The sequence below is a fragment of the Cervus canadensis genome, chromosome 1, assembly GCF_019320065.1.
Source record: "Cervus canadensis isolate Bull #8, Minnesota chromosome 1, ASM1932006v1, whole genome shotgun sequence".
Lineage (NCBI taxonomy): Eukaryota > Metazoa > Chordata > Mammalia > Artiodactyla > Cervidae > Cervus > Cervus canadensis.
In genome coordinates, this window is record NC_057386.1 from 82,083,230 (window position 1) to 82,098,645 (window position 15,416).

A 15,416-nucleotide genomic window follows, 5' to 3' on the forward strand; every position below is an offset into this window, starting at 1 on the left:
AATTAGAAATTTTCAATATTCAAAAAGTATTGCCCCACTACAAATATATAAATATAACACACGGCCCATTTGTTTTTATAGTATTTTTAAAAATAAAGTAGTAAAAATATGAAATTCTTCAAGAACAAGGTATGTACATAAAGATGAAAACTCCTCATTAAAATAGATTGAATTAATATATAATTATCAGAATTTTAAACCACTATTTAAATAATTAAAATTTGTATTTTACATAAAATCTATATGAATATGAATAATTATAATTGTAATACAAAGTAGATGTATTATTAACTGCTTTCAACGTTCACTACCAAATATTTTATTTGAAACCAATCACAATTTTGAGTCCATTATGGGACCTTGTTTTAGTTATCTATTACTGAGTAGCAAGTTATTCCAAAATTTAATAGCTTAAACCAATGAACATTTATTATCTCACACTGTGTGAACAAGGAATCTAGGTGCAGCTGAGCTAAGTACATCTCACTCAAGATTTCTCATGATGTTGCAGTCAAATTGCTGGCCAGAGCTGTAGCCATTGGAAGATTGACAAGAGCTGAAAAATTAGCTGTCAGAGTCATATTCACATGGGGCATGTATTTGTTCCTTGCAGGCTTTTGGACTGAGCCTCATTTTTTCACTGTACCACCTGGGCTTCTCCATAGCCAGAGGTCTACTCACAGAATGACATTTGTTTCCCTTAGCATGAAGGATTCAAGAGAGATTTAGAGAACTCTCAGTAAGAAAGACTCTTGGTCTTTCTTAGCCTAATCTTGGTAATAATATAACATTAAAACTGCAAGATTTTTTTTCACTCAATGTGTGTAAATCCTGTGTACACTTGATGGGAGGAGGTTATATAGGAGTAGCAGGAGGCAAACCATTGAGACTTTCTTAGAGACTGTCCCCAGTCTCCTTTGCCTCCCAATCTCTAGGATTTTAATATTTTTCTAAAGCATAGAAAAATTGCATAGTTCTCTTGACCTTAAGTATCTGAATATGTGATTTAGTGGCTTTCAAACAATAAGGAAAATTTAGGTATAAAAATTGTAGTGACATCAATTTCTAAGAAAAATCTTAAAAATATTCTTTATAATATTCTGTCCATTCTGGGAGACATTCTAAAATTTGTATTTTTCAGCACTATATCAGTTCTAATTATCATTGTCTCAACAGTTTTTATTTTTGCCAGCCCCCCATTTTTTATGTTCATAGCCTTTCGGCCTACTTTCACTACATTCTACCATTTGAAGTGACAAAATCTCTAATCTTTTCCTAGACTTAAAATCAAAGTCTGACTTACAGAGTATGAATTCTTTAGCTATTGTTTTTGGCATGTCAGTCTTGTATTCAGTGAAAATACTTTCCAGATTCTGATATTAGGTGCACTGTCAGGATAGTTTGTACTGAATGTATTTTGACATATTCTTCTTCCTGTTGTTTATAAATAATTAGTAAGTATTTTAGAGTGTCATTTCAGACAGGATTTTTAACAATAACTATTTTTTTTTATTCTTTGTAACAAATGTTTCTTCCATCAGAAAAGGAAATGTAAATCAGTGTTAATAGCCAGGACATGGAAGCAACCTAGATGCCCATCAGCAGACGAATGGATATGAAAGCTGTGGTACATATACACAATGGAATATTACTCAGCCATTAAAAAGAATACATTTGAATCAGTTCTAAGGAATTTAGAAAGATGGTAACAATAACCCCATATGCAAGATAGGAAAAGAGACACAGATGTATAGAACAGACTTTTGGACTCTATGGGAGAAGGCGAGGGTGGGATGATCTGAGAGAACAGCATCAAAACATGTATATTATCAAGTGTGAAACAGATCGTCAGTCCAGGTTGGATGCATGAGACAAGTGCTTGGGGCTGGTGCACTGGGATGACCCAGAGGGATGGGATAGGGAGGGAGGTGGGAGGGGGCTTCAGGATGGGGAACACATGTAAATCCATGGCTGATCCATGTCAATTATGGCAAAAACCACTACAATATTATAAAGTAATTAACCTCCAACTAATAAAAATAATTGGAAAAAAAAGGAACTGGAAAATTTTGAATTCATTTATTCCAACTCCCTATGTCTCTCTATTAATGTAATTTTAAATGGTTATATTCACATTTACTTTGTCAAAGTGTCAACATTACATACTTGACCTCTAATGAGTTATTAACTTCTTAGAATTTGAATTATTAATAACACCATCTCTGCCTTAATAAGTACATAAAGAACTTTATTTCACATAAAAACATATTTTCTCATGAAATAAAAGGATATCATGGAAAAGGAAGTATATATTTGTATATACTTTCATCTTAATTCATGGTATTGTTTCTCCTTACCACATCCCTGACATATCCATTGCCCCTGAGGTCAACTGCTCAAGAGGCTGATCTCACATCAAATACAGAAGAAACTGAAGCAGAAGAGGTTTAAGATAAATACTTAAGAAAAACATAATTTATTGTTGCACTGCAGGGATATCTTTTAAAATCTTAAAAATAAAAAAATGTGTATAAACACGGATCTTAACACAATTTGAACATTATGCCTTCTCTCTGTGTTTAGTGTGTTAGTTGCTCAGTTGTGTCTGACTCTTTGCGACCCCATGGACTGTAGCCCTGCCAGGCTCCTCTGTCCATGGGATTCTCCAGGCAAGAACACTGGAGTGGATTGCCATTTCGTTCTCCAGGGGATCTTCCCGACCCAGGGACTCTGACACTGCAGGCAGTTTGTCTACCCTCTGAGCTACCAGGGAAGCCCAAGCTTGGGGTCAAGCTTGGTCTCACTGTGTTTAGTTTGTTTCATTAAACCTGATAACTGAATTATCTTAAAAATGAGGTTCAGAATGCTGTTCTACTTTGAATAATTTTTAAGGAGAAAGTCAATAGCATTCTGGCTTGTTACCTGACCAGTGAAGCATCAGACATAAGTACATTGTCAAGAAAAACAGCTGAAGTCAGGGAACCACTGGGATGCACACATGCTCCCATTAACCCCCCCAGAGGGGTAATAAACTTTACTCGGAAAAATGATAGAATAACCAAGATAATGCTGTATCAGCAAAAAATTGTGTAATTTAAGTCACAGTTGTCTTTGGTAACTGGAAATGTGCAGGTATCCTACAAAAACTTAGTTAACCATGCCAAAATATTTTATATCACTCCACATATTTTCCTCATGTTATGATTAGATCTGTGGATAAAAAAAAAAATCTTTCTCACATTTTTATTGTGGCAAATAAAGGTGTGTGTTTTTTTAAATGTAACACATTCAAATATATTTTAATATTATTTTAATTTGTACCAAATAACGTTTTTCTTCACTTTATGCATGCAACTTATAATGCCTTAATAATTGTAGTGAAGGTAAAAGCAATGATATTTTGTGAATCATCTACACTGTGCCAGACACTAGGGCAGGTGCCAGTTTTTTATAACATCTTCATGAAAACTTTATATTATTGCTGTCTTAGTTCATTTTTCAAAGAAGGAAATTGAGGCTCACAGACATTATGCAAGCTGACAAAATGAAATATGTAATAAGAGGCTGGGCTGAAATTTAAATCTCAATTTAGATTTAATGGGGATTATGGAGGTTATGAACTACTTATATAAACAGAAGTTATGACCACTTTTATAGAAGTGGTCAAATGGAAGTATTGACCATTTCTATAAACCTGCAAACAAATGCATATACCTATCACATGATTTCCAACCCTGCATGGAAAAACCCGTCATTTATCTTTCTGTGGTTTGGAGATGTTATAAAAAGCCTCTGTTGTTCAATGTATCATAATTATTTAGTATATAATAACTTCATTATTGGTAATAAGGATGAATGCTGCAGTAGATCACAAAACCAAGGGAGTTTGCATAGAGGTTGGGAATGACGGCAAGGGATAGTTGGGGAGAGGACTTCAAAAGTTCATCAAACTGGTGTTTTTAAGAGTCATCATAAACATACAAAAATGTTTTTTAAGCAATATTGCGATTGCCTTCAATGGTCATGTGAATTAGGAATAACAATAAAGACTAAGGGATAGTAATGCACTGTATGCTTTGTCAATGATTACAATATTTACAAGCTGGTTCAGTTACCATGGTTTGTTTTGTTAGATAATGATTCTGAAAGTTCAAAATTATTTAAGCATAAATGGCATATCTATTTATTGAATTCTCAACAGTTCAAAAATCATACCATATATCATCTGCTTTATATTTGGACCACCACTTGATAATATGATATTTTTTTTTGTCCTACTGTGGGATTTCAGTTAACTTTTTCTTTGTTAAGAAAAGAGATGTTTTCTTCACCACATTATGGAAATTTTCCAGAACTTGACTTTAGTATATCTAGTCAGTACAATTTATTTTATTGTACCTTTAAAAAACAAAATTGTCTGTCAGTTACGTTCCTGTTCTAATTTAGAAAGATTACTTTAAGGATTGTTTCAAAGCTGTCATCCTCAGATTTTGTTTCATTGTATTCTGGATCAAGTGCTCTATCTTTGTAATACACGTGTTCTGCTTTCCAGTTTTCTCGCTTTATGAAAAGCATCCTATAGAACTTAATTACCCAAGCCTTAGTCTGAAGATATCTTCATTGGGACATATTTGATTGTTAATTTTGACTGAGTTTATTAACCTGTAATTTCAAAATGACTTTCTCTTAAATCATTAGTTCATTTTTTTATGTTTGGTTTGTCTGGTATCAGGTCTGATTCTATTCCAATTCTTATTTCTTTTCTATATATGTATATATATTTCCATCTCTGAGGATGTGATGATTTTCCTTGTTGTGTATATTTGGAAATTCAGATTTCAATATGTAGAAAATACTGATATTGTGTAATTCATCATGATAGATACCAGGCTGTCTTGTTTTCCTGCATATTCAAATCTTTCTGTGATTTGGAAAATCTTTTTTCATTGTTTGCTTGATGATTTTGTATCAGTTCAGTTCAGTCACTCAGTCGTGTCCAGCTCTTTGCGACCCCATAGAACTGCAGCATGCTAGTATTCTCTGTCCATCACCAACTCCCGGAGCCTATTCAAACTCATGTCCATAGCATTGGTGATGCCGTCCAACCATCTCATCCTCTGTCATCCCCTTCTCCCACCTTCAGTCTTTACCAGCATCAGGGTCTTTTCCAAAGAGTCAGTTCTTCGCATCAGATGGCCAAAGTATTGGAGTTTCAGCTTCAGCATCAGTCCCTCCAGTGAATATTCAGAACTGATTTCCTTTAGGACGACCGGTTGGATCGCCTTGCAGTCAAAGGGACTCTCAAGAGTCTTCTTCAACACCACAGTTCAAAAGCATCAATTCTACATCAGAATAATGAAAGAATTTAGAAGAGCTGAAGCTAATAAGAAAAGGATGTAGCAAAAATTATTTCATATAAAAAGAGTAATAAAAATTCAGAGTCAAACCAAAAAAAAAAAAAAAAGCATCAAGTCTTTGGTGCTTAGCTTTCTTTATAGTCCAACTCTTACATCCATACATGACTTCTAGAAAAACCATACCTTTGACTAGAAGGACCTTTGTTGGTAAAGTAATGTCTCTGCTTTTTAATATGCTGTCTAGGTTGGGCATAGGTTTTCTCCCAAGGAGCAGTCACCATCTGCAGTGATTTTTGGAGCCCCCAAAAATAAAGTCCCTCACTGTTTCCATTGTTTCCCTATCTATTTGCCATGAAGTGATGGGACCAGATATCATGATCTTAGTTTTCTGAATGTTGAGTTTTAAGCCAACTTTTTCACTTTTCTCTTTCACTTTCATCAAGAAGCTGTTTATTCTTCTTTGCTTTCTGCAATAAGGGTGGTGTCATCTGTGTATCTGAGGTTAGTAATATTTCTTCTGGCAGTCTTGATTCCAGCTTGTGCTTCATCCAGCCTGGCATTTCACATGATGTTCTCTGCATATAATTTAAATAAGCTGCATGATAGTATACAGACTTGTTGTACTCCTTTCCCTATTTGGAAACAGTCTGTTGTTCCATGTCCAGTTCTAACTGTTACTTCTTGACCTGCATACAGATTTCTCAGGAGGCAGGTCTAGTGGTCTGGTATTCCCATCTCTTTAAGAATTTTCCACAGTTTGTTGTGATCCACACAGTCAAAGGCTTTGGCATAGTCAATAAGGCAGAAGTAGATGTTTTCTGGAACTCTCTTGTTTTTTTAATGATCCAACAGATGTTGCCAGTTTGATCTCTGTTTCCTCTGTCCTTTATAAATTCAGCTTGAACATGTTGAAGTTCATGGTTCACGTACTGTTGAAGCCTGGCTTGGAGAATTTGAGCATTACTTTGCTAGCGTGTGAGATGAGTGCAATTGTGTGGTAGTCTGAACATTCTTTGTTGTTGCCCTTCTTTGGGATTGGACCTTTGGGATTGGACCACAGGACCTTTTCCAGTCCTGTGACTATTGCTGAGTTTTCCAAATTTGCTGGCAAATTGAATACAGCACTTTCATCTTTTAGAATTTGAAATAGCTCAACTGGAATTCCATCACCTCCACTAGCTTTGTTTGTAGTGATGCTTCCTACGGCCCACTTGACTTCTCATTCCAGGATGTCTGGCTCTACGTGAATGATCACACCATCATGGTTATCTGGGTCCTGAAGATCTTTTTGTGTATTTCTTCTGTGTATTCTTGCCACCTCTTCTTAATATCTTCTGCTTCTGTTAGGGCCATACCATTTCTCTCCTTTATTGTACTCATCTTTGCATGAAATGTTCCCTTGGTATGTCTAATTTTTTTGAAGAGATCTCTAGTCTTTCCCATTCTATTTTTTCCCTCTATTTGCATTGATCACTGAGGAAGGCTTTCTTTTCTCTCCTTGCTATTCTTTGGAACTCTGAATTCAAATGTTATTCTTTTCTCCTTTGCCTTTATTTTCTCTTCTTTTCTCAGCTATTTGTAAGGCCTCATCAGTCATGCCTGACTCTTTGAGACCCCCATGGACTACACAGTCCATGAAATTCCTTAGACCAGAATACTGGAATGGGTAGCTTATCCCTTCTCCAGGAGATCTTCCTGATCCAGGAATCAAATCGGGGTCTCCCGCATTGTATGCCGATTCTTTACCAACTGAACCATCAGAGAACCCCTTGATTTTGTCTGGTGTACACTTCATGGCTTCTCTGGGACTTCTTTTAACTACATGTCAGATATTATAGCTTTATTCTCTATTTTGCTTATTTGCTGATGTGCCATTTATTTTCCATTTACTCAGCATTCTTAGAGATATATGTAGTATCTCAGGCTTTCTCTTGCTATTTTTATTATTGTTTATTCTTTTATAAATATTACATATTTACAAAAATTGTAACTTATTCAACTGATAAATAAGCCTCAAAATGAATTCTTGAAATACTTTATTGAAAATAGAAATGATTTCCTAGTATACCTGTAAATGTGTGCAAATTTTAGGTTAGATTTTACAGATGATGGTATAATATATTTTAAATGTTATTTAATATTTTAGAAGTAGCATATTTTAGAATTTTCATACCATTCTACAAAGAAAAATTACATGAGATTTGTCAATGAAAAGTAATCTTGTGGGCAAAAGTGTTTTGGAAATGTGACCCCAGTATATCCCTTTTGTAGATATTCATAGTTGATACTATAGTTTAAATATGAAAAATATTTTGGCAAATAATCCATTTGTTTTGGTTAAATATTTTGCAAAAATTATTTGGTGCTGGGTTATTTTTCAATACTTGCTAGTATTTCTGATCTACTGGCTCGAACAATTTGAATAATATTCCCCCAAAATAATAGTTGTAAAAAGTGAATACAAATCCAAGTAAAAGTGTATTGTAAGAGCATATGTGATATTGTAAAAGATAATAAAATAGAAGCATTTGGGAATTAAAGGGTTTATTTTTAAAAGTGTTTGTTAAGCTTCATCGTACTTTCTAGAAGCATTTAGAAAAGTAATTTTATCCTATGTTTTAAGATATAGAACTTTGTTTCCTTTCTTGGCAATAGAATATATTTAACATATTTCAGAATAAACAATAAGATATGACTTTATTTGACAGAGATATTAAATATTGAGTACTTGGTCTCACTGAAGACTTAATGAAAGAGAGTACAGTTCAGTAATTCTCAGAAAGACAAGCACAGTTGTGACCTATGAGACAGAGTTCAGGATGAAAGGAAGAATTCTCTATTAAAGAGTTGACTGTGTAAGTTAAAAAAAAGTATATTTATGCTAGCGATCAGCAAGTGTAGTGTGTTGTATCCACTCTTCTTCATTAAATAGTGCTCCATAATCATTCACTATCAATAGGCAATAATCTGTTTAGAATCAAAGATGTGACCAAGTTTAGTCATATGTATTGATTTCTGTATAATGGAAACAAGTTACTCTAATTACCTTATAAATTCTTTCAATGAACATGCAACAAAGTAATCAAAGCTATGTGAATTTGCATATATGAAGTCCCTATTTGCTCTTCAGAAAAAAAAATATATATATGTTAGCATGTTAGATTATACAGTTTTGCCTAATTTCTCCTGATGAGATTTTTAATTTTATGCAAGTGTTTTTTTTTCTTTTATTTTTATTATTTGGAGGCTAATTACTTTACAACATTGTAGTGGTTTTTGCCATACATTGACATGAATCAGCCATGGATTTACATTTGTTCCCCATTCTGATCCCCCCTCCCACATCCCTCCCCACCCCTTCCCTTTGCACTTGTGTATTTTATGAGCTAAATGTAGACTGTTAGTTTATAAAGCTAAAGTTGATGCAGTTGCTTATTATTATTATTGTCAAATTTACATCTGTTTGTTTATAAATCTGATTGTGTATGATACTAGCTCAATAATTCAAATGCTTTTATTCTCGTACATATATTGTATAAAAACAAAATATTTGAAATATTTTTTGTTTTTCATGAAAATATTTATTGAAAATATTAAATGTCCAAAAGAAAAAAAAACATTATAGGATATGAATATAACACTTTTGCCCCTGAATTTTTTACCCACTCACTTCCTTAATGTTTAATTTTCTTAAGCCACACTTCTCTCTCTCTAATAGCTCTGAATTTTCTGAATTTGGGATACGTACAGTTGATGACATTTAATAATTGCATTTTTGCTGGGCAGCCATTATGAAAAACATGAAATTGCCTGCATATATATGAAATTAGCCATAATATTTTCATTCTTTTTTTCACTTCAAGTACCTTACATGCAATCTTTACTACATAATTTTGGATTTAATTGCTCTTTAAATGTCTTATGGAAAATGATTGGGCATTCAAACCAATAGTGGATATACATAAAGTGTTAGTCATTCAGTCCTGTCCTATTCTTTGTGACCCCATGGACTGTAGCCCACCAGGCTCCTCTATCCATGGAATTCTACAATCAAGAATACTGGAGTGGGTTGCCATTTCTTTCTTCAAGGTATACATAAAGTAATGGGGAGAAAAGCAACACTATATAATTTGATATATTAGTAAAGAAAATATCAATACATGCCAATGGATAATAAGTACAATTCCATATGTACTTGCAAAGCAACAATATGGTTTATAGAACTTAAAAAGGACAGTACTGAGAAGTAGTTGAAATCATTGTATATTTTGTTACTGACATACCTCTAAAGGGATTGGACAGAACATGCCAGGCAATATAATTGAAGGCAAAAAGAGAGACAAATTCTCTAAAATCTTTTGAAAGTAAATTTGAAATATTAGTCTGGGGTGAGATATCTTGAGAGTTTATCATTAGGCATTCTCTCATTGCTTAATTGGCAATGTGTGTGTGTGTTCATATATGCAAGAGTGATGCATTTTTCAATTGAGGTTGTCTTAGATTTGATAAAATCTTATAGTCCCTTATACATTGCATTTCGAAGAGCCTCCATTTATTGCTTTCATCTTGCAAATATTTGTGGTATGTACATTTTAAAATCCAACAATGATTTAATATCTTTTTAATGTCTACTTAACTGTGCTTATCCTTCACATCTGAAGCTGAAACTCCAATACTTTGGCCACCTATGCGAAGAGTTGACTCATTGGAAAAGACCCTGATGCTGGGAGGGATTGGGGGCAGGAGGAGAAGGGGACGACAGAGGATGAGATGGCTGGATGGCATCACCGACTCAATGGACATGAGTTTGAGTAAACTCCGGGAGTTGGTGATGGACAAGGAGGCCTGGCGTGCTGTGATTCATGGGTTCGCAAAGAGTCGGACATGACTGAGCGACTGAACTGAACTTGTTATAGCCACGCATTCCGGGAAACAAACTCATTCAGAAGGACAGTGCAGATAGCGGAGTGCAGTTTATTACACCGGCGGGCCCAAGACAGAGTCTTCTCTTAGTCAAGGACCCCGACCAGCATTTGTGAAAATCTTTTATACCCCATGTGTATGTGTTCAAACCCACCAGTCCAAATCCTTTGAGGCTTACAAAGGAAGGGTAAATACAGTCACAATAACCCCATCATTCACGTATTATGTGTAATCAATAAGCCTGAGGTTACATTCCAACCAGTTAATAACTGATAAGCCTATGGTTACATTCCAATAGATACTGTCTGGAGGCAGGGGTGATTAGTGTCTTCCCTGCCCAGAGCGGGGTCTTATCCTTCCATTGTCATTCCCACAGGCACTCTTCAAGATTCCCCTGCCCAGAGGGGGGTCTTATCCTTCCATTGTCATTCCCACAGGTTAAGCACAGAGTTCAGAGTCCACTGGAGAGGTGGCCGTGTACCAGCACGGACAGGCCTGAGATGGAGTACAGGCCCTATGAATTCCTTCTTCAAACTGAACTGATCCCTCACATCATGAATTACTTAAATTCATCTCTAGTCATACTTTGCAAAAAAAAAATAATTTTAACCATATACATAGGCATAAAAGAAATTAGGTTACATATACTAGAAATTTAATATAATCTAATGTTTTGGCTTTGTTAGATTAACATTTGTTAGGTAGAGCCCGGGGCGTCAGATGGTAAGCCATCTTTTTAACATAAAAGTGCAAGGCAAGAGAAACAGAGACCTTTGTTATTCACACCTCCTGTAGGAGGAACACTGGCACAGCACCCACAGTGAAGTAAGGGCAGAACTAAGGCAGAGAGAGAGAGTTCCAGGACCTGGGGCACATGTCTTGATTAGGGTCCAAGTGTGGAGTGCTTTGGCATTCCCAGGCTCAGGCTGGATTGGTTAATTCAAACCAAAATGAATGGTGTTTGATAAATTGGAGGGTTTGGTAATCTGAGGGGGGCAGAAAGGGAAGGTCTTGTGCCTTAGGGGTAGAATGCATATAACAAGGGCAATGGGGAGTTAGTTTAAGAGATCCTTGGCAACAGCTTGGCCACACAGAATGGATGCCAAGGCTGTGATATTATGGAGTAGTTTAGCTGTCTTCTCATATCTCTCTTCCAATTTATTTGTAGAAATGTAAACTTGGCTTCCCTGGTGGCTTAGGTAGTAAAGAATCCACCTGCAATGAAGGAAGCTGGGGTTCTATTCCTGAGTCAGAAAGATCACCTGGAGAAGGGAATGGCTGGCCACTCCAGTATTCTTGCCTGGGAAATTCCATGGACTGTATAGTGCTGTACTCAATATTCCAGCAAATTTGGAAAACTCAGCAGCGGCCACAAGGGAGCCTGGTGGGCTACAGTCCGTGGATTCAAAAGAGGTGGACATGACTAAGCGATTATCATGCATATATAAATTGAGAAAGTGCTGTATATTGAACATCTTTTTCCTCTACACTTAAACCGTAGCAGTCAGTTCAATTTAATAACCAATGGATAAGGCCTAGTTTTTAAACTGATACAAAAATTTTATTTTAGTATCTTTTAATCTTTTGAAAATAATTTTTATCAGTATTAAATGAGCTATTTCAAATCGTACAAGATGATGCTGTTAAAGTGCTGCATTCAATATGCCAGCAAATTTGGAAACTTCAGCAATGGCTACAGGACTGGAAAAGGTCAGTTTTCATTCCAATCCCAAAGAAAGACAATGCCAAAGAATGTTCAGACTACCATACAATTGCACTTATCTCACATGCTAGCAAAGTAATGCTCATAATTCTCCAAGCCAGGCTTCAACAGTACATGAACCATGAACTTCCAGATGTTCAAGCTGTATTCTGAAAAGGCAGAAGAACCAAAGATCAAATTGGCAACATCTGTTGGATCATTAAAAAAGCAAGAGAGTTCCAGAAAAACATCTACTTCTGCCTTATTGACTATGCCAAACCCTTTGACTGTGTAGATCACAACAAACTCTGGAAAATTCTTAAAGGGATGGGAATACCCGACCATCTCACCTATCAACCTTAGAGTTTCAGATGAATTATGGCAGGAAGGGGAAATGTGGACATGGGATGCTCTGAAATGGTTACTGAATGAGAGCAATGTGATTGGAGGACAAAGAGGAAGAATGGAAAGCAGGCAAGGTTCAGATATACTTAAGAGCTAGCCTAAGTAATTAGAATTTTTATTCATTGGACAATGGAAAGCTACTGAAGGATTTTAAGCAGAAGATTCATCCTGTGTAATTTGCATTTAAAAAATAATTCACATGATACAGTGATTGTAATGGAATGTTCATCTGAATTGGGTTTTTCCAATACAAAATTAAAAAAAAAAAAAACAACTTTGGTGTCAGTAAAGGGCAGTTGAAAAGAACAGCTATGCCAATGTAAAAGTGATTTAAATTGAAAAGGGAACAAAATGCCCAAAGCTTATTTAAAAAAAAAAAAAAATCCAGTTGTTTAAATGGAACATTATCCCTAGTTTTAAATGACAATGAGTATATATAATGGAAAAATTAGGAAAAGCTGTTGGAACTCTTCCTTATTATAGTATATGTTTATTTATTCTTATTTATCACAGAAATGTTTACATTTTATTCCCTTCTCTTTTAAAATGTCTAAGTCAGGTGGTCATGTTATAAGATCCTAAGGATACTTCAGACTTTGTTTCATGGAGTGATTTATAAAAGGCCCAGGGCTATCTCAGGCATTTGGAAGTACTCTAAAATGTTTGTTAGTGGCCTCATAAGCTATGCTCATCCTGTTTTGCTGCTGAATACTTGGCAGTTGGATAAAAGACTCGTTCATTACCAGATGAGATCACAAAATATTCTGTAAGGTTCTGAGAGAGTCAATTCCTAGGCAGGTTGATAAGAAGTCTAGGGGTCCCCAAGGAGATAGGGGTCTGGAATTTTCAAGGAGGAGGAAAGGACAAACGTTTATTTTTTTCCTCTACATTCCTTATGATTATATAACAATAATGTTTCCTGCTTGAGGGCAGTTTCTGAAAAAAACCTTCTGGCTAATCCTGTTATCTTAAAATGTAAATTATGGGAGTGGGTCTAGTAAGGTCTTTACAACCTCCAGACATTCTTTTGATTCATTGTAATAACTAATTAAAAGTATATAACTCCATTGCTAACACTAGTGAGGGAGCACTCTTTCTGCCCGCTTCTGAAGTCTATGTCAGAAGCTTTCTCTATACCTTTTATACTTTAATAAAACTTTATTACACAAAAGCTCTGAGCGATCACGCCTCGTCTCTGGCCCTGGATTGAAGTCTTCTCCTCTGGAGGCCAAGAATCCCAGCATCTTTTGTGGTTCAGCAACAAACTTCCAGTTCTACCTTACTAATTTCAGATACATATTTCTGATAGATGTGTGTATATATATATATATAAATATATATAATAAGTTTTTTAGTCATCAACAAACTTTATACAAAAAAAATCACTAAAGTCTGGGACTGAGAAGGCGTTATTTTCATGTGTCTGTGCAAAGTTGCTTCAGTCATGTCAAACTCTTTGCAACGCCATGGACTATAGCCCACCAGGCTCCTCTGTCCATGGCATTCTGCAGGCAAGAATACTGGAGTGGGTTGCCCTGTCCTCCACCAGGGGATCTTCCCCACTCAGGGATCAAACCCACGTCTCTTATGTCTCCTGTGTTGGCAGTGGGGTTCTTTAACAACAGTGCCACCTGGGAAGCCTGTTATTTTTATATCTACAGGTTAAGATAATTGTTAAAGACAGTCAGTGGCTATTTTCAAATACATTTTCAACATGTTTATTTAGTAAGTGAAAATCAATTTTATATAACCATTGTCCTCTTATTTCAATAAAATGAAAGTGAAAGTGAAGTTGCTCAGTCGTGTCCAAATCTTTGCGACCCGTGGACTGTAGCCTACTAGGCTTCTCCATCCATGGGATTCTCCAGGCAAGAATACCGGAGTGGATTGCCATTTCCTTCTCCAGGGTATCTTCCCGACTCAGGGATTGAACCCGGGTCTCCTGCATTGGAGGCAGACACTTTAACCTCTGAGCCACCAGGGAAGCCATAAAATGAACTGTCTATAATTTTGCTCAAACTAAATCTATAGATTGGTATATATGGAAATAATGTTGATACTTTATTTTGTCCTATTGTTGGTTGTCTGGATAGCTATATCACAGATAGGCAATTAATTAGGCAAAACAAATATGTTAGTCCATTTTTAATATTTTCAGCTACTAGGCAATGTACTGTGGATGCAACATTATGCAAAAGTTAGTCCCCCACATCATTGTTAGGTCTGCACCTAATAGTGTAGCAGCTTTGGAGAAGACTTTGAAAAACTTTTCAATTAATTAGAACTACTATCTAAATGACAGATATATTTAAAATCACAGGGGACTCAGAAACATCATAAAAATAGTGATATGTTAATTCAAGTTCTAATAAGTGGTTTTTGTTTTCTGTATCTAATCTCTACTTTATGGATTTTGGACATACATAGTATAATAGGAAAAAATGTAGAAGCATTAAAGAATGTTGCAACCAATGTTGCTTTTTGTTGGATAGAGAACAACTATCCAATTATCAGAATTGATGCATATTTTAAGTTGGTATTATCAAAATATATATTCTAAATTTTCTGAGCATATTTTTCCAAGAATCTTATCAGGTTTTTCAAACTATTAGTCTGTCTAGTATACTAGAATTATTTTTAAAAATATTCAGCCTGAGATAAATGAAACTATTAGATTGAAAATTAACTTATTCCTAGTGCTTATAGTGAAGATAATGGTGGCCTCCTTCAAAAGATCCCATTCATGTAAGCAGGCCACCACCAACCCACGCCTCTGCTGGAGACTCCAGGACACTCCTGGGCAAGGCTGGGTCAGTCTCTTGTAGGGTCACTGCTGCTTTGTCTGGGTCCTGATGCACATAAGGTTCTATCTGTGCCCTCCAAGAGTCTGTTTCCCAGTCCTGTGTAAGTTCTGGCAACTCTATAGTGGGGTTAATCGCGACCTCATCCAAGAGGGCTTATGCCATACCCGAGTCTGCTGCACCCAGAGCCCCTGCCCCTGCGGCAGTCCACTGCTGACCCGTACCTCC